At 38.4% G+C, this 20,362-nt stretch overlaps 1 protein-coding gene and 1 pseudogene across 4 annotated transcripts in view; one reads left to right on the top strand and one right to left on the bottom strand.

Annotated features, from left to right (window-relative positions):
• Positions 1-20,362, top strand: part of EFHC2 (EF-hand domain containing 2) — a 214,247-nt gene that overhangs the window by 4,643 nt on the left and 189,242 nt on the right. The gene's annotated exons all lie outside the window — the stretch shown is intronic.
• On the bottom strand, positions 3,579-11,754 carry LOC139438111 (kanadaptin-like; annotated as a pseudogene).

The raw sequence follows: 20,362 nt of genomic DNA, 5'->3' as shown, positions 1-20,362 counted from the left end.
TAGTATTATTTTGAAAACTTTGACTTCTTTAAAAGATTGGATGATCTCTGAGATAGAATGGTTAGAAAGTCAGTACAGACAAATTGGATCTTATTGCTCCACAATGCCTATTACAGTGCCTTACTTGTTGAGTTAAACTGTCATCAATGGAAAAACCCTGGCCTCCTGTAGATAGTATAATTACTTGACTGCTTGGATTTAAAATTATGATGCACGTAAACTTTATTGCTTTTTCTTAGAAATTAAAAAGAAGCTTGCTTCATCCCTTACATAGCCATTGGTATCCAGTCAGGAGTAATAGATTAATTTTGGTATACAGCTAGGTGATGTGCAACCTATATTTATATCTCTGAAGGGTAATAAGTGTTGTACTTTCAAACATGTGAGCATTTGTAACGCTTATGACATGGAAATTATTTTGATGTGAATTAGTTGAAAGATCCCACAACTAAATTCCAGACACATGGTATATTTTTCCAACAATTTGAATGTTGGATTTGTATTGCGCTAAGAGAATCTCAGGTATATTGTCAAAACGAAAGAATATTAAAGTTAGAGGAGACGTTTCCAGTCAAAGCTGAAAATCTTTTCTACAACATGTTGGATAGGTGGTTGTGTAGCTGATCTTGAATGTCTCTAATGAATAATGAGGAGTTCACTCTCTCTCTGCTTTGTTTGAAGCTACCTTGCCACCATCATGGGAGGGTTTGCTTTTAAGAGGCCATCATCTAATTTGTAGTGCAGCAAAAAATTTTTTTTAAGAAGAGAGAAAATTATTTGAGTTTACAACAGTAAAGTAAAACAGGAATTCAGAATCTGTTTCTCTTATGAAAAGGTAAGGGGTAATACCTTGGAATCAGTTTTTATCTAGACTAATATAAGCCTACCTATTAATTTAGAGAGAACAATACATTGATAGAGGAAAATTTATCAGCAAGTTAAATGAAAAACAGCTGAAATAGGTTGCTACTATGAGTAATACATAGTAAACATACTGACTTCATCATGTGATATTAGATAAGTCCATTTACATATGGCTCATTGATAAATATAATTATAAAACAATTGTTTTATTCACATGGTGGTAGGTTATCCTGCTCTTACATCCTGCCTTCAGATTCCTGGTTATGTTCCTGATTGTCAATTCTATTGACTTTAAATAGCCTGCATCAGGTCCAAAGTATTTTTTTTTTTTTTTAAGATTTATTTATTTATTTAATTTCCCCCCCTCCCCTGGTTGTCTGTTCTTGGTGTCTGTTTGCTGTGTCTTGTTTCTTTGTCCGCTTCTGTTGTCGTCAGCCGCACGGGAAGTGTGGGCGGCGCCATTCCTGGGCAGGCTGCTTCTTTCTTTTCACGCTGGGCGGCTTTCCTCACGGGCGCACTCCTTGTGCGTGGGGCTCCCCCACGCGGGGACACCCTTCCGTGGCACGGCACTCCTTGCGCGCATCAGCACTGTGCATGGCCAGCTCCACACGGGTCAAGGAGGCCCGGGGTTTGAACCGCGGACCTCCCATATGGTAGACGGACGCCCTAACCACTGGTCCAAAGTCCGTTTCCCAGGTCCAAAGTATTTATTCATCTTTACCTGCACCTTTCTCCACATGTATTTGGGAGTTTCTCACTCATTTAGTGAGATCAATTTAATGGGTCATGACCAGCATTTTTTTTGAAGGAAGAAAGAAATGGAATAGAAAAGAAAGAATAAAAAAGTCAGAGTGTACTATGCTTGGAAAAATTAAATCCTAGTTAGACTTTCTTAAACTCTTCACCTCAGAGGAATCTCTGAAATGATTTTCAGGTCTCAGGGAACTCCTGCATAAAAATTACTTCTACATTTTATGACACATTAGTGTGAACAGTGAGTTGTACCTATAATAACCTAGTAATTGTCTCTTTTGAGTAAAGAATGATAATTTTCTGTGGGCTTTTGATTTTGTCCAATGTATTTGCCTACTCTTTCTGTTGATATCTCACAAAAGATAGCAACTCTAATGCAAGTTTGGAGCTTAATAGAGAACACTTCAGGTTTTCTTTTCTTGCTGTAAAATTTCCTACCTGAATTTTTTTTTCTTTTTACCTTATTCAAGTAGGTCTAAAGTCCGCTTATAATTTCTACTATAGAGAATGCTAATCGGATATGCGTAATATATGGTATGAGCAAAAGTAGTTTTCTTCCCTATTTAAAAGTAAAAATGACTTTTAAGCCAGATTTTCTTGGAATAAAAGAAACAGGTAATCTTAGTTTACCTTTCTTTCCTTTTCATACATTTTAAAAACTCTTAGGGCAACATAATAAATGTGATAAATAATTTAAAATCCAAGATGGGATTTACTTTTTCTAAAAGTAGACTTAGTAGATTTAAATAATGGTTGTAAATTCATTTTAATTAGTGCTATTTACAACATGAAGAAATATTGGCAAATGCTACTGAAACCATTGACGAAGCAATGTGAATAAAAATTTGACTTAAGACACAATTTTATATGACACTTAAAAATTAATTTTTTTACTGACATGACTAGGCTCAAATATAGGCAGTTAAAATTATTATGTATCTTGATCTTTTTATAGACCTATTTATACACAAAAATGTTATTTTTTAAAAAATAAAATTTACCTCTTCAATGTGAAACCTCTGCTTGTATTTTGCTGCACAGATACTCAATTCTGGGTCAAATGAGATAAGCTCACCGATTTCATTTTCAACTGAAATGAGATTTCTGTCCTTCCCTCTCTATACTTGTAAAACAAGAAAAGGTTTGCTTCTACCTGTAAGAAGTTGAGAACTGTAGCAAAATGGTAATTTCTTTCCTATGAATGGCAGGATATTCAACTTTTAGATCAAAGCAGAACTGACTATATGGTAGGTGTATATTTATAAGAAACTGCCAAACTGTTTTCCAGAGTGGCTCTACCATTTTGCATTCCCACCAGCAATGTATGAGAGTCCCAGTTGCTTTGCATCCTCATCCTTGCTAGCACTTTGTATAGCCAGGATTTTTTATTTCAATTATTCTATATGTATGCAGTGGTATCTCATCTTGATTTTGATTATTTCCCTAATGGCCAATGATGTTGAACATCTTTTCTTGTGTTTATTTGCTATCCTTATAGCCTCTTTGGTGAATTGTTTGTTCATGTCTTTTGCCCATTTTTAATTGGGTTGTTTCTTTCCTTACTGTTGAGTTTCGAGAGTTCTTTATATATTATTGATATAAATACATTGTTGGATATATAGCTTGCAAATATTTTCTACCATTTGTATTTTTATTTTCTTAAAACAAAGCTAGAAATTATGTATATATTTTATTTTTTTCTTCTTGTTTTAATAGAGTCACCTCTCTCACTTGAGTGATTCTCAAAATATATGGTTTCTTTTAACATACACACATACTTTTAAACATAAATACCAAAGTTGGGAGAATAAAATGGGTAGGTAGATTTAGGAAGCCAAGAACATGAAAGAAAAGATAAGCCATCAGATTATACAAATGATCATCTGAATTCCTCTGGTCATTCAGTTTGACATGCTCGCCCAAATATCCCTGTCACATGGCCCATGAGGTCTTCTTGTGGGATTCTGCAGTAATCAATAGCCATACTTATCATTAAGATGGGTCCTGCCATCACCACTTTGGCCTTCAGGTGGGACCCACACACAGTAGTCTGGGTCATCTTCTGGATATGTGGAGGAAAGCTTTGGTGAAAGTTTGCTTGGTCCAGGAGCTTTCTTTTTCTTCAATTTATTGCTGCTTTTTTCATATTCATTCTTTGATATTGAGGGTTCCTTGAATGAAGCAGTTGTTTCACTAATCTCTTGATAATCTTTATTCTGTTCTACCTGGCTGAGTTGAGACATGTTTTCATGAATTTTTGTTCCTTTAAAACATGTGAGATCTGTGGGAGCACTGGTTCCCTTCCCTGCTTCTGGCTCTACTTTCTGCTATAGCCCGTCACTTCTAGCATCCATTTTATCCTTCTCATGCTTTTCCTTTTTCTCCTCCTCCTCCTCCTCTTCCTTCTCTTCTACTTCAGGCTCATCCTTCATTCTCAATAGAGTTGGAGGGAGTTCTGGATGCTTGGGGGGTAACTTCCCTACTGTTCCAGTTTTTAGTTTGAATTTGCTTCCTCCTTTCATGGCACCAAAGAGAGGGAATGTAAGCTTTTTAGCTTTGTTTCCTGTATCTGTAGTCTGATTTTCAGTCTTTTTTAGTTCTGGAATCTCCACTGGCTTTCAGTTTTATCAGTCCTTTAAGTCTCTGTTGTTCTTTCTTTAGCTCAAAGGTTCTCAAGTGAAGTTTCTTCTGGGACACACCATCTAATGCACTCCCCGATTTCATTCCTGACATGAATGCATCTAAAGAATTCTGAGATGGTGACTCCAACAGAGCTTTACTTGAGGCTTTCAACCTCTAAGAAATTTTAGAGTTCCCTTTCAGCATTATTTAACTTTGCAACCAATGATTCAAAGGTCTCTGGCTTCTTATAAATCTTCCCAGCCTTTTTCATTTGGTTCAGATGCTTCTTCTCAACCGCACCATTTCGATCAAGGAATGTGTCATCATCACTATCATAAAAGTCTTCATCTTCCCTGTTTTTGGCTTTCCTTTTCCGAGATACTGCCTCTTGATGCAGCAGTCCCAAAGTATCAAGGATGTGACAGTCTTCCAGAGAGCACTGGATCATTGCTTCCTTTTTCTTTCCAGAGTGAATGGCCTCAGCCACTAGTTGTTTTCCAGTTGAATCATCCACAGGTAATCTCACCCTGCAAAGCCAAGTGCCCTGTCCCCCCTGTTCATCAAATTCATATTCTAATTCTTCTCCATTCCCCAGGTGCAGCCCATCTCATCATCTTGACTACTAGTATTTCTCTTCCTTTCAGTGGTATCCATTTCCTCTTCTTCATCTGAGTCATCACCCAACATCTTCTCCGACCTCATTTGTTGCTGCTTGCGCAACTCCATCAACTGCGTTACTGTTAACTCGCATTGCTCTCCTCGATCTTCCTCTGGTCCCTGCAGAATAAAGAGCCAGGTTCTGCCTCCAAAGCGAAGAACATGCCCAACGTGGACCTGACAGTACATGCGGGGTGGGATGTGGGTTTTGTTGAGAAAAGTGCCATAGGTGCATCCCAGATCGTAAAGGTAAATAGCCAAGCTATTGCCCTCTCCATCCGGGTCAGACGTCCTTTGCTGCAGCACGGTGTGGTACCGGGACACTGAAGGGTGCTCCAGGCATATGTCACAGCTAGACAGTCGCCCGAACAAGCAGCGACTCATCCCTTTCAAACTGTGGGTGCTTAGGATAGCGCCGCCCTTCAGGGTCTCTAGGCTGTAAGGTGCCGTGGCCGGACTGCCCCATGGAGGCTCTCGGTAGGGGGGAGCCCGAGGCGGGCCGCGGGTGGGGAGAAGCCACTGTTGGAGGGCTCCTAGTCTCCCTGCTGTCTGGACTGGCTGGCCGGACATCGGGCTCCCTGCAGTGCTGTGGGCCTTTCCTTCTTCACCTCCTCAGGGTTTGGGGGACTGGTGGCCGGGGCTTTCCCCCGCCCCGCCGGGGACACCTGCAGGGCTGGCTTCTTGAAGTCCTCATTGAATTCTTGCGAAGCCGGTGGCTCTCTGTATATATTTTAAAAGATAAAATACAACATGACTTCAATTTCCAATTCAAATGAAGAATTAAAGTGTTTTTATTTAACTTCTTTGATTTTATATTTATTTCTTACATATATTGAAAATCTTGATTCATAATTACTTATGAGTCATAATCTGAATCATAAATTGTGAATCATAATTTTATTCAAAATTACTTGCTTTATTCTAAGGTAAATAAAAATATGCCTATAATTCATATAATAGTATATATAATAGTTTTGATAAATGATAATATTATTAAAATGTCATTTTTCAACATAGTTTAAGGCTTCTTTGTAATTATTTTCATTTTTAGGATACATCCCATTAGGAATGTATCCTATAAAAATTTCTGGGTTTTAATTTCACTTGAAATGATTCCTGACAGTATGGTTAAAGCACCAATGCAATACCTAGTTAGATTCATTTATCTCATTTTGCTTTTGCTTTTTAATTTAACAAAAATTTGTTTTATTATAATGTCATTTATGTGATTTCAAAGTCAAATTTACAAAGCAAAACACATTCAGAGAAGTCTAGCTTTTATTTCTATACCTTTAATCTTGTTTCCTCTTTTCCTTTATAAGTAACTTTAAAAATAATTAGTTTTGGGTTATTCTTCCTTTTTCTTTGTTTTTTAAAACAGCAAATTCTTAAGTATATTCACATATATTCTCTTATATACTTTGTTTTTTTCCTTTTAGCAGTATATTTTGGATATCACTTTTTGTTGTTTATAGAGCTATTCCTTATTCCTTTTTTGCAGCTTCATAGTACATAGTCCATTATATGGACATATCGAAGTTTATTCAGCCAATCCCCTTTTGATGTATAATTGTATTATTTCCAATCTTTTGCTATTACAAATGATGCTGCAAACAATAGCTAAAGTTGTGCCTCAAAAGATACCATCAAGAAAATGAAAAGGTGAACCATAGTATGGGAGAAAGTGTTTATAAATCATATACCTGATTAAGGGACTTGAACCAAGAATATAGAAAGAACTCCTACAGCTCAATAATAAAAAGACAAATAACCCAATTAAAAATGAGCAAAGGGGAGCAGATGCGGCTCAAGCAGTTGAGCACCTGACTCCCACATGGGAGGTCCCAGCTTCAGTTCCTAGTGTGTCCTAAAGAACAAACCAAACAGACAATGAGCAGACAATGAACAAAAAACGAGCCAACAAAGAGCAAAAACAATGAGCAAACAGATGAGAGAATCATCTCGGGGAGGGGGGCAAAGTTTATTATAAAACAGAATGGGCAAAGGATCCAAATAGACATTTCTTTAAAGAAAATATACAAATGGCCAATAAGAATATGAAAAGATGCTCAGCATCAATAGTCATTAGGGAACTACAAATCAAAATTACAATGAGGGGAGTGGATGTGGTTCAAGGAGTTGAGTACCTACTTCCCAAATGGGAGGTCCTGGGTTCAGTTCCCAGTGCCTTCTAAAAAAAAAAAGATAAAATACCTAACTATTCAGGGGAGCTGATGTGGCTCAGTGGTTGAACACCAGCTTTCCATAATATAAGGTCCCGGGTTCAATTCCTGGCCCCCAGAACCTCAAAAAAAACTACAGTGAGATACCACTTCGCATCCACTAGGCTGGCTGTAAGGAAGAGGACATATAGTAGTAATCGTTGATGAGAATGTGTAGAAATTGGAACCCTTATACATTGCTGATGCAGATATAAAATGGTGCAGACACTTTGGAAAACAGTGTGGCAGTTCCTCAAAAGGATAAACATAGAGTTACCTTTTTACCCAGCAATTTCACTCCTAGGTATATATCCAAGAGAAATGAAAAGGTATTGTAGCAGTTTGATATTATTGATGAATTCCAAAAAGAAATATTGGGTTATGTTTGTAAACCGGTCTTTTCCTCTGGGCATATTAGAGTGAATTAGATTCAGAGGTTTTACTTTTACTTGATTAAATAATGATTAAAGCTTTGATTGGGCCATGTCAGTAGGATATTGCATCTCCACCCTCTTGGTGGGCAGGGACTCACAGAGAAACTGCACCACAGAGAAGGGAGGTTGGAGTTTTGAGCTGGAGCCTGGGGAAGTAAGCACACAGAGGAGCTTGGTCGCAAGGAAAGAGAGAAGGCACCAGAAAGAGAGACAAGCCATTCGCCTGATAGTTTGCAGCTGCAGAGACTAGAGAATGAACAGCTGAGCTCAGAGAGAGGCAAGCCCTGAGAAGAGAGGAACCTAGGAAGCCTGAACCCATGTAGATGTCAGCAGCCATCTTACTCCAACACGTGGCAGTAGTCTGGTGAGGGAAGTAACTCACGCTTTATGACCTGGTAACTGTAAGCTTCTACACCAAATAAATACCCTTTATAAAAGCTAACAGCTTTCTGGTATTTTGCATCAGCACTTCTTTGGCTAATACAGGTACGTTCATGTAAAAACTTGTTCATGGATGTTCATAGCAGTATTATTCATAGTAGCCAAAAAGTGGGGGGAAAATTCCATCAACTGGTGAGTGAATAAATAAAATGTGCTTTATCTATACAATGGAATCTTTTTTTTGTCAATAAAAAGGAATGGAGTATTGATATATGCTACAGCATGGATTCACCTCAAAAACGTCATGTTAAAAATATACATCCCACAAATTATATGTTCCCATCTCTATAAAATGTCCAGAGTAGACAAATCTATAGAAACAGAAAGTAGACTAGTGGTTGCTTTGGGTTGGGTAGGAGAAGGGAGGAAATGGGGAGTTACTGCTAATGGGTACAGATGGGATATTTTGGGATGATGAAAAGGTTCTAAACTTAGATTGCAGTGATGGTTGCACAATTCTGTAACTATACTAAAAAACATTAAATTTTACATTTTCAGTGGTTGAATTTTATGATAAATTATATCTCAATAAGGGTGATAAATAAATAAATAGAGAAAGGGTTTGAGGGTGGGGAGTTGCTTGGCAGGCAAAACAATAGGTGTCTACCATGCCAGATCATATGATGATTTTGATTTAAAATATTCTGTCACTTTGTTCCCAGTAACTATTGAAATAAGCTTGAAATCATATTATTTTAGACTAGGCCACTTCTGGAAGCTGCCATGAGTACTTTGGAAATGGCATGATATTCCACTGGTATTACTAAGTATTAATTTGAGTCGGTTTACTTATTCAGGGATCAAACACCTGAGTTTGGTCATTTTTGCATTTTGCCGTGAACTTTATAGCTGTATCACTTAGGATAATTTTGGCCGTTCATCACAGAATACCTGACTAACAATGGCTTAAGCCTAATTGATTATCACACATCACAAGAACTTTAGAGATGCAGCAGTTTCAGGTTTACACTGTGACTCGTGAATGTCATAAAGGATTCAGGCTCTTTATCTTTCTATTCTGCCATCTTCAGAGTGTTGGCTTTTCATCCTCAGGCTGGCGACCTCATGGTTGCAAGATGGCTCCCTCAGCTCCAGTCATCACAACTTCCCGTAACCATGGCATGAAGTAGAGGGAGGGAAAAAGGCTCTTTTTATATCAGAAATCAAAGTCTTTTCCAAGGAGCAGGTTTCTTCTTGTATCTTATTAGCCCAAAGTGGGCAATATAGCTAACCTTTGCTACAAAGGTACCAGAAATTTACCCTGATTTTTCACTATCTTTGGAGGTAGGAAAGAGAAAATGGAGTTAATAATCAGTGTTGGGAGTCAACAAAATTTTGTTCTGATACACTAGCCAAAGATTCAATATCTGAGTCTGGATGCTTTTCTCAGACTTAGCATACTTTTCTCTGAAAAAATCTTTGTGTGTTTTTATTATATAAGTATCACGTGAATACTTCATCGTTGTAAAAGATTCAAGCAGTATTATTCTTCTTTAACAATCTTATTTCCTAAAACAAGCCTTTTACTCCAGCTAAATCAGTGGTGCTCACTGTCCTTTGAATTTTGGATATTTCCACCCAATTACTGGTTGATTTGTCCTCTTTCCTGACAGCATCCTCATATTTCTTCCTCTTCCCATGCAGGTTCTAGCTTTACTTTGAAACTGGGTGCTAATCCCTCTCCCTAGTTAAAGCCTTCCCTGATCATCTCAGCAGGAACCATATCTCCCTTTAAGTTAACCCTGAACAGTCACATCGTTTAGACCACTCACGTGTACTGCCTTATTTCCTGTGCTCTGTTTCGCGTTCTTTATATGTGGCCATGGTAGTTCTCAATTGGCTGAGAAACCGTGATTGAGTGCTCTCTGTGTTGCCCTCCGCCCCTAGCGCTGCCTTCCTTACACTGGGCAGGTCCTTAATAAGTGTCCATTGTCAGTCTCTATCTGTAGCAATCACAGGTAATAACTAGAGGGAAATAAACACAGTTTGTGAGAATCGTCTCTGGAATTAACTTCTTGCTTATATCTTAGTAAGGCTTTGTCAGAACAAAATAATTCTTATTTTAGCCACAGTGAATACAAAGGAAGAAGAATAATGTGCTTTTGTAGCTTAAATAGGTAGTAAGCCCCTCAGAATGTTTGGCTTATACAAAGCGGCCAGGATGCCACAATGCAAAATTTGACTCAAAGCCTCTCTGTGGTCTATTGTGCCATGCTGAGGAACATTTCTCTCTTGCTTGCGGGGGCCCAGTCTGGCTTTTTTTTTTAAGCAGCAGATTTTTATCATCAGTCAGGACTCCTTAGGAGACCAGTCTCCTGACAGCAGGATTCCAGATACCCTCATAGTGCAAACTGTGTAAAGAGATTTCTTGGGCTATTTCCTGGGAGTTTATTCTGTACCTGCAGTTGCAGAAAGAGCGGGGTCAATTTCTTAGGGCATGTTCCCCAGAGCAAGGAGATGTAGGAGGTGGGCATTTTCATTCCCCATTAACTAGGTCCCAGAATGCCCGGATTCGACCTGGCAACTACACTGTGAAAAAGTGACCAGCTTAGGCTTTTGAAGACCAAACAAATTCTTTGCTTTCCTAACTATGTGTTTGGCATCCCAATAAAGGGAATGGTCTAAGCTGCTGGATTTTGTGGAGGGGGGTGGTAATGGGGATTTGGGTCAATTCACAGGGCTTAACCATTATTTAGACTAACTTTTCTTCTTCGCATGACTTTGGTAATTGAAACATGCCACTCTATCAGGTTAAAACAGATCTTTTCCTTTTTAAAAAATCATTTATAGGATGATGACCATATCGTTTGTTAGAGTTTGATTATTTTGCTCAGCTATGTTCATGGTCAAATGGAAGTCACCTCAGTGGAACATCCTCAGTGACCAAGGAAAGTAGACCCCCTCCCTTTCCTCTTTCTGTTAGTTGAAACTTTTATATGAAATAAGTATAGGTTCACATTCAGTTGTAAGAAATAATAGAGATCTTGTTTGCCCTCTACCTGGTTTCCCCCAATGGTAATAACTTACAAAACTACAGGATATTATCACAATTAACATTTTCACACTTATATAATACACTGATCTTAATCATATTTCCCTAGTTGTATTTGTGCTCATGTGTGTGTGTTTAGCCTATACATTTCATCACATGTAGTTTCCTCTCACCACCACAGTGAAGATACAGACCAATTCCATCACCACAAAGGTCCCTCCTATTGCCCTTTTATAACCACCCCCTGCCTCCCTCCCACCTACTCCCCTCCCCCACCCCTAAACTCCTCTAGACCACTAGTCTTTTCTCCATTTCCAAAATTTTGTCACTTCAAACATGTTACTTTTTCACTGAGCATGATTCCTCGGAGATTTATCCAAGTTGTTTTGGGTATCAATCGTTTGCTCCTTTTTTACTGTTGAATAGTAAGTAGTCCATGTGTGTACCAGTTTGTTTAACCCTTTGTCCATTGAAGGGCATCTGGGCTGTTTCTCATTATTTACTATCATGAATAAAACTGCTATGAACACTGGTGTACAGGTTTTTGTGTGAATGTCAGTTTTCATTTCTCTGGGATAGATGCCCAAGGGTGTAATTGCTGACTCATGTAACAATTGCATGTTTAGTTTTATAATGCACTACCAAATGGTTTTTCAAGAGTGACTCATACACCAGCGATGTATGAGCATTCCAGGTTTCCACATCCTCACCGGCATTTGGTGTTGTCACTATATTTTAACCATTCTGGTAGGCAGTAGTAATATCTCATTGTGAGTTTCATTGGCATTTCTCTGATGACTAATGATATTGAATATCTTTTCATGTGCTTCTTTACCATCTGTATATCTTCTTTGGTGAAATGTCCATTTATATCTTTGGCTCGTCTCTAAATGGATTTTTTCTTTTACTAAGTTTTGAGAATTTTTGGTATATTCTAGATACTAGTCCTTTGTCTGATATATGATTTGCAAATACTTTCTCCCAGTCTGTAGCTTGTCTTTCATCCTCTGAAAGGGGTCTTTCTCAGAGCAAAAGTTTTTAATTTCGATGAGGTCCTATTTATCAATTTTTCCTTTCATGAGTTGTTTTTTGATGTCAAGTCTAAGAATTTTTTGCTTAGCCCTAGAGGATCTTTTATTATTTTTTCTAAACATTTTCTAGTTTTACATTTTATATTTTTAAGTCTGTGATTCATTTTGAATTGATTTTTATATTGTGTTTGAGATTTAGGTTAAGGTTTGTTGTGTGTGTGCATGCATGTGTGTATTTTTGCCTATGGATGTCCAATTGCTCCAGAGTCATTTGTTGAAAAGTCTATCTCTATTGAATCGCTTTTGCACCTTTGTAAAAATCATTTGAGCATTCTGTTTGGATTTATTTCTGCATTCTCTATTCTGTTCCTTTGATCTATGAGTCTGTTGTTCTGCCAATACCATACTCTTTTGATTACTTAAGCTAAATAGTAAACCTGAATATGAGGTAGAGTGATTCCTCCCACTTTCTTCTTCTTCATTACGGTTGTTTTAGCTATTCTAAAGCCTGTACCTTTCCCTATGAATTTTAGTATAAGCTTGTCTATGTCTATAAAAAACCTTACTGGGATTTTGATAGGAATTGCTTTAAACCTCTAGATCAATTTGGAGATAATTGACATCTCCCCTATGTTGAGTTTTCTAGTCCATTAACATGGTATGTCTCTGCATTTCTTTAGGTCACCTTTGATTGTTTTAATCAGCATTTTGTAATTTTCAGCATACAGATCCTCTACATGTTTTTATTTCATTTTTTTTGGAGTGATGGTAAATGATACTATGCTTTAAATTCAATTTTGTATGTTCATTGTTAGTATATAGATGTGTGATTGATTTTTTATTTTATCTTGTGTAGCAGTTTGATATAATTGATGAATTCCAAAAATAAATACTGCACTATGTTTGTAATCTGGTATATTACAGGGCATGATTGAGTTATGACTAGGGCTTTGATTGGGCCACGTCATTAGGGCATTGAGTCCCCACCCCTTGGTGTGTAGTGACTCACAGATAAAAGGCATGACAATGGACAGAGTTGGAGCTTTTGATGCAGGGGTTTTCTGATGTTGGAGTTTGATGCTGAATAGTTAAGGTGGAGCCCTGGGAAGTCAGCATGCAGAGGAAAGAGAAGCAAGCCCCTGGAAGAAAGGAACCTTGATCCCAGAGAAAGGCAAGACCCAGGAACATAGGAACCCAGGAAGCCTGAACCCTCTCAGACATCGGCAGTTATCTTGCTCCAAACAGACTTTGGTAAGGGAAGTAATTTATGCTTTATGGCCTGGTATCTGTAAGCTCTTACCACAAATAAATACCCTTTATAGTGCCCAGCAGATTTCTGGTATTTTGCATCAGCACCCCTTTTGCTGACTAATATATCTTGTATCTTGTGACTTTGTTGAACTCACTTCTTAGTTTTAGGAGTTTTTTTTTTTTTAATAGGTTCTTTGTAATTTTTCTACATAGACAATCATGTCATCTACAAATAGAGACAATTATATTTCTTCCTTTCCAATCTGTATGTGTTTTATTTATTTTTCTTGCCTTGCCTGGCTAGAACTTCCAGCATCATGTTGAACAGGAGTAGTTAGAGTGAACTTTCTTGCCTTGTTCCAATCTTAGGGGAAAGAATTCAGTCCTTTACCATTAAGTATGATTCGAGTTGAAGTTATTCCACTCTATTCTTAAATTAAGGAGAGTTTTTTAAAAATCCTGAATGGGTGTTGGATTTTGTCAAATGCTTATTTCTGCATCAATTGATATGATCATATGATTTTTCTTCTTGTTGATATTGTGGAATACATTAATTATTTTTTAAAAAGATTTATTATTTATTTCTCTCCCCTTCCCCCCGCCCTTTCCCCCCTGCCCCACTTGTTTGCTCTCTGTGTCCATTTGCTGTGTGTTCTTCTGAGTCCGCTTATATTCTTGTCACTGGCACCAGGAATCTGTGTCTCTTTTTGTTGTGTCATCTTGCTGCATCAGCTCTCCCTGTATGTAGTGCCACTCCAGGGCAGGCTGCACTTTTTTTGCACTGGGCAGCTCTCCTTATGGGGCGCACTCCTTGTGCATGGGGCTCACCTATGCAGGGGACACCCCTGCGTGGCATGGCATTCCTTGCGTGCATCAGCACTGCCCATGGGCCAGCTCATCACATGGACAGGGAGGCCCTGGGTTTGAACCCTGGATCTCCCATGTTGTCTCTGGACACTCTATCTGTTGACCCAAATCCGTTTCCCCATTAATTGATTTTTGAATGTTGTTCTAGCTTTGCATATGTGGGATAAATCCCATTTGGTCATGGTGTTTAATTCTTTTTATACATTGCTAGATTCAATTTGCTAATATTTTGTTGAAGGTTTTCACATCTAAGTTCATGAGATATTGTGGTTTGTAAATTTTTTTGAAATGTCTTGTCTGGTTTTGGTATGAAAATAATACTGGCCTTATAAAGTGAGTTGGGAATTGTGTAAAATTGGTGATGATTCTTATTTAAATGTTTGGGAATTGTGTAAAATTGGTGATGATTCTTATTTAAATGATTCTTATTTAAATTCTCAGCAAAGCTATCTGGAAATGGAGATTTTTTTCGGGGGGAACTTTTAAATTACAAATTCAGATTCTTTTGTGGTTATAGGACTACCCAGATTATTCCACTGGTTGAATTTTGGTAGTTTGCGGCTTTTGAGGAATTGTTCCATTTTTTTTCTAATTGTAGAATTTATATGCACAAAGTTGGTTATAGTATTCCCTTAATATCTTTTTAATGGATGTAAGATCCGTAAATATATTCCTTGTTTCATTCCTGATATTGATGATTTGTATCTGCTCCCTTTTATTTTTCTTTCTAGGTATTTATCAATTTTATTGATTTTTTTTGAAGAACAGGCTTTTGTTTTCGTTATTTACCTATATTCATCAACTTCATTTATTTCTGCTCTGATCTTCCTTCTTACTGCTTGCTTTGGTTTTATTTTGCTCTTTTAGCAATTTATCAAAGTAGGAACTTAGATTATTGATTTGAGACCTTTTTTCATTTCTAATGTAAGTATGTAGTGCTATAAATTTCCCTCTCAGCACTGCTTTAGCTAAAACCCATATATTTTGATGTTGTATTTTCATTTTCATTCAGCTAAATCTATTTTTAAAAATTAATTTTTTGAAATATATTACTCATACATAAACATACACAAACAAGTGTATAATAATAGTTCTGAACTTACAAAACAAATATATATAACATCATAAAATATTCTTATAACTCTCCCTACCAACAATAACTTGCATTGTTGTTAAACTTTTTAAACTAATGATTAAAGAGCATTATCAAAATATTACTCCTAACCAAAGTATTTTCCCCCAACCAACTCTATTATTATCTTTATATCATTTATATATGAACATACATAAACAATTAAGTGCATAGTAAAAATTGTGAGCTTACAAAGCAAACATGCATAACATCATACAGGGTTCCCATACATCAATTCTCCACCAACACCTTCCATTGCCATGAGACGTTTGTTACAAATTATGAAAGAATATTGTCAAAAGCTTACTACTAATCATAGTCCTTATCTTACATTTGGTGTGTTTTTCCCCTAACCCACCCTATTGTTATTTTTTAAATATATTTTTTTATGACAGAAGTTGTAAACTTATAAAACAATCATGCACATGTATGGAATTCCCAAACAACACCCCTTCATCAACACACCACACTGTGGTGGAACGTTTGCTACAGATAAGATAATATCATCTGATTGTTACTATGTCCATAGTGTACATTTGGCACACACTTTCCACACTGCCTCATTACCAATGCAATACACCTTTTGTATAGATGCAAGAATATTGTCCTATTACTGCTAACCACAGTCCATAGGTCAACTCAGCTGTATTTTTCCCATGCTTCTCCACATTTCCAACACCCTGCAGTAGCGATGTACATTTGCTCTAGCTCACAGAGGATACTCTTGCATCTGTACCATCAATCACAATTTTCATCCACTTCTTGGTTTACTCTGGTATTCAGTTCCTAGATTATTCTGTAGGATTCTGTCAATTGGCATTTGCATACCTGGACTACCATTTTCAGCCACATCCCCATTTGTAAACTGTTACTCACTATGTGTTACCATCTATTCTATACATTTCCACACTTTTACAGTAAAGCTAATAAAAACTTCTACATACATTAAACATCAGTAGTCCGTCTCAGACCTCCTCTTATCTTCTTTAAGAATCCACCACTGGGAAGCAGACTTGGCTCAACAGATAAAGCATCCACCTACCACGTGGGGATAAAGCATCCACCACCCATGCGATGAGCTGGCCCATGCGCAGCGCTGATGTGTGCAAGGAGTGCCGTTCCACACAGTGGTGTTCCCCACATAGGGGAGTCCCACGCGCAAGGAGTGCGCCCCATAAGGAGAGCTGCCCAGTGTGAAAAAAGTGCAGCCTGCCCAGGAGTGGTGCTGCACACATAAAGAGCTGACGTGACAAGATGACACAACAAAAAAAGGGACACAGATTCCTGGTGTCACTGACAAGAATACAAGCAGACACAGAAGAACACAGCGAGTGGACATAGAGAGCAGACACTGGGGGTTGGGGGGTTGGGGCCGGGAAGGGGAGAAAAAAAAAATCCACCACCTACCACCAGGTCTTGAAGATATTTTCCTACAACTTCTTCTAGAAGTTTTATGGGTCTTGCTTTTATTTTTAGGTTTTTGATCCATTTTGAGTTAATTTTTGGATAAGGTATGAGATAGGGGTCCTCTTTCCTTCTTTCAGCTATGGATATCCAGTCCTTTCAGCACCATTTGTTGAATGGACTATTTTCCCCGAGCTGTGTGGGTTTGATAGGCTAGTCAAAAAGCATTTGACCATAAATGTGAGGGTCTGTTTCTGAATCATCAGTTTGGTTCCATTGATCTATGTGTCTGTCTTTATGCCAGTATCATGCTGTTTTTATAACTATAGCTAGCTAATATGAAAGTCTGGAGATGAGGGCTCGCTTTTCCTTTATATGATGTTTCTGGCTTTTCAGGATTCTTTACCTTTCCAAATAAATTTGATGATCATGTTTTCAAATTTTTTTAAAATGCTGGTGGAATTTTTATTGGGATTGCGTTGAATCTGTATATTAATTTGAGTAGAATTCACATCTTAATGATATTTAGTCTTCTAATCCATGAGCATGGAATGTTCTTCCAGTGATTTAGGCCTTTTTTGATTTCTTTTAACACTGAGTTGCAGTTTTCTGAATCCAAATACTTTACATTGTTGGTTAAGTTTATTCCAGACTATTTGAGTTTTAATTGTCATATTTTATTTTCATCACTCTTTTGAAACTTTTAGTTACTTTTATTGATCTAATCTTCATTTCTAGACACTCTTCCAGGCCTCTCCTGTCTTTTCTTTTCAGGCTCTAGCATACCCTTTAGTATTTCCTGAAAGTCTGGTCTCTTGCTTAGAAATTCCCTCAGTTTCTGTTTATCTGTGAATATTCTAATCTTGCCCTCATGTTTGAAAGACAGTCTTGCTGGAATAAGAGTCTTGGCTGGAAGTTTTTCTCTTGTAGTATCTTAACTATATCAGACCATTGTCTTCTTACCTCCATGGTTTCTGGTGAGAAATCAGCACTTAATATTATTGGGTATCCCTTATATGTTATGCATTGCTTTTCTCTGGCTGTTCTCAGAGTTCTGTCTTTGTCTTTGGCATTTGACATTCTGATGAGTATGCATCTCGGAGTTGGTCTTTTTGGATTTTTTTGGATGGGAGTACATTATGCTTCTTGGACATGGATATCTATGTCTTTCAAAAGGATTGGGAAATTTTCTACCATTATTTCTTCAAATATTCCTTCTGCCCCTTTTCCCTTCTCTTCTGCTTCTGGGATACCCATGACATGTATGTTTGCATGCCTTTTGCTGTCATTTAGTTCCTTGAGACCTTGTGCAATTTTTTCCATTCTTTTCTTCATCTGTTCTTTTTGTATGTTCACTCTCAGAGGCCATTTCTTCAAGCTCACCAATCTTTTTTTCTGTCTTCTCAAATCTGCTATTGTATCAATGTTTTTAAAATTTCATTATTGCATCTTTCATTCCCCTAAGATCTATTTTTCTATGTATGCTTTCAAATTCTTCTTTGTGCTCATCCAGTGTCTTCTTAATATCCTTAATCTCTTTAGTCATCTCCCTGAATTTATTAAGGAGATTTCTTTGAACATGTATGATTAGTTATCTCAACTCCTTTATGTCATCTGGAGGCTTATTTTATTCCTTTAACTGGGCCATAACTTCCTGTTTCTTGTTGTGGATTGTAATTTTTTGTTGGTGTCTTGGCATCTGGATTACTAGAGTATTTATTCTGGGTGCAGTTTTTCTCTTTAGTTGAGGGCTTCCTGCCCTTTCTCCTTTGCTGTTTGTGCAGTAGGAGTCAAGGTTGTAATTGGTACTATAAGCTGTGGAGGCTTAAGCTGCCCTCATTGCGCCAGGGACCAATGAAGCTTTTTCCAACTTTCTCCTTTGCCAGGAGTAGGGAGAGAGTCATAGCTGTGTGGAATAATCCAAGTTGTGCAGGCCTAGACTGTAGTTGCCCAGAGACTGATGAAGATTCACTCCCCTTTCTCCCCTGCCTGGGGTGGTGATGGAGCTGCAGGTGTGGGCAGCGAACTATGCAGTGTGAGTCCAAGATGACTGCAGTTGCCCCGGTAGACTTCCAACTTTTAGTCTTTGCCTGCCAAAGATACCTGTAGTTACCTGGATAGGCTGGTGCAGGGCCCACCAGCCTCCTCCCTGCCAGAGGTGGGGCTGAAGCCTAGTCTAGTGCTGCAGGTCGAACTGGGTGAAAGAAACCAGTTCCTATCATCACTGTGATTTTTGGTGGGTCCAGCTTCCTCTGAGGTGTGTGCAAAGTCAAAATGGCAGCCACTGGCCTCTTTCCAACATTGGCAGTTTCACAACTCAGCTCTTCCCAGGGTTATATCTTAGCTGGCTGAGTCTACCAATCAGTAGCCGAAATCGACAGCCAACTGTCTCCTCCTCCCCTGTGTCTGGGAAATGGAGCTTCCAATTCCAGCCACAGAATAGCTCCTGGGGCTGCTCATGCTGCCAGAGTAGGATAATCACTGGCCTCTGCGGCTTGGTTGGTAATTTCCCAGAGAGGCTGGTGCAGGTCCCCACAGCTTCCTCCCTGCTGGAGGTGGCACTGGGGCCTAGGCTAGAGCTGCAATCTGATCTGGATGGGAAGAAGCCGGTCCCCACCAGCACTGTGCTTTTCAGCCTGCCCCGCTTCCCCTCATGCCAAGTGCGGAATTAAGATGGTGGGTGGCTCCCGGCCTCTTTCTACTTGGACAGGCTCAAACTTTGACTGTTTTCAGGATTATACTTTAGCCTGCTGAATTGACTTACCAGTAGCTGAAGTTGGTGCACAACCATCTCTTCCTCCCCCATTTTTGGGAAGTGGAGCTTTCAATTCCAGTCGCAATACAGCTCCCGAGGCAACTTGTGCCTCCAGTGGAGGATGGGCACTAGCCTCGGGGGCGTGGAGTGCTCTACTTATGAGTCTTCTCTGCAGGTGCGCAGTCTCCTTCCACTCCTTCAAGGATGATGCAGGATCCTCTTCTGGTCTCCTGGAGCCCCCAAACAGGTGCTTCAGCTAGCTCCAGAGAGCTCTGGGTGTTTGCTAACTGCCCTGTAGCAGGAGCTGACTCTAGGAATGCCTTACTCCACTGCCATCTTGCTGGTTCTCCCTCAGCTGTATGCATGTTTTTAAAAATTTTTCTTTGAGACTTTCTTTTTGACTCATGGATTATTCAGAAGTGTGTTTTTAAATTTCCACACATTTGGGTATTTTCCTGTTATTATTTTCTGTTGTTACTTTCAAGTTTGATTTCATTATGTTTGGAGAACATACTCTCCATGATTTCAGTTCTTTAAAATTTTTTGAGGTTTGTTTTATGCTTTAGGGTATGGCCTAATTTGTGGAATCTCCATGGGAGCTTGAAAAGAATATGTATTCTGCTAAAATTAGATGGAGTGCCCTCTATATCAATTAGATCCTGTTGCATGATTGTGTTGTTCATATTTTTATATCCTTGCTAATTGTCTGACTAGTAGTTTTCTCATCTGCTGAGAGGGGAGTGTTGAGGAAGTCCCCAACTAAAATTATGGATTTGTCTATTTCTCCTTTCAGCTCTATTAGTTTTTGCTTTACGTATTTTTAGTTTCTGTTGTTTGGTGCATGTACATTTAGGATCATTACATCTTCCTTGTTCATTGATCCTTTTATCATTATAGATTGTTTCTTTTTTTGGCTCACTCCATAATTTTATTCTGT

The sequence above is a fragment of the Dasypus novemcinctus genome, chromosome X, assembly GCF_030445035.2.
Source record: "Dasypus novemcinctus isolate mDasNov1 chromosome X, mDasNov1.1.hap2, whole genome shotgun sequence".
NCBI lineage: Eukaryota > Metazoa > Chordata > Mammalia > Cingulata > Dasypodidae > Dasypus > Dasypus novemcinctus.
Note: the sequence above shows the minus strand (reverse complement) of the source record. Positions and strands in the feature narration are given on the sequence as shown.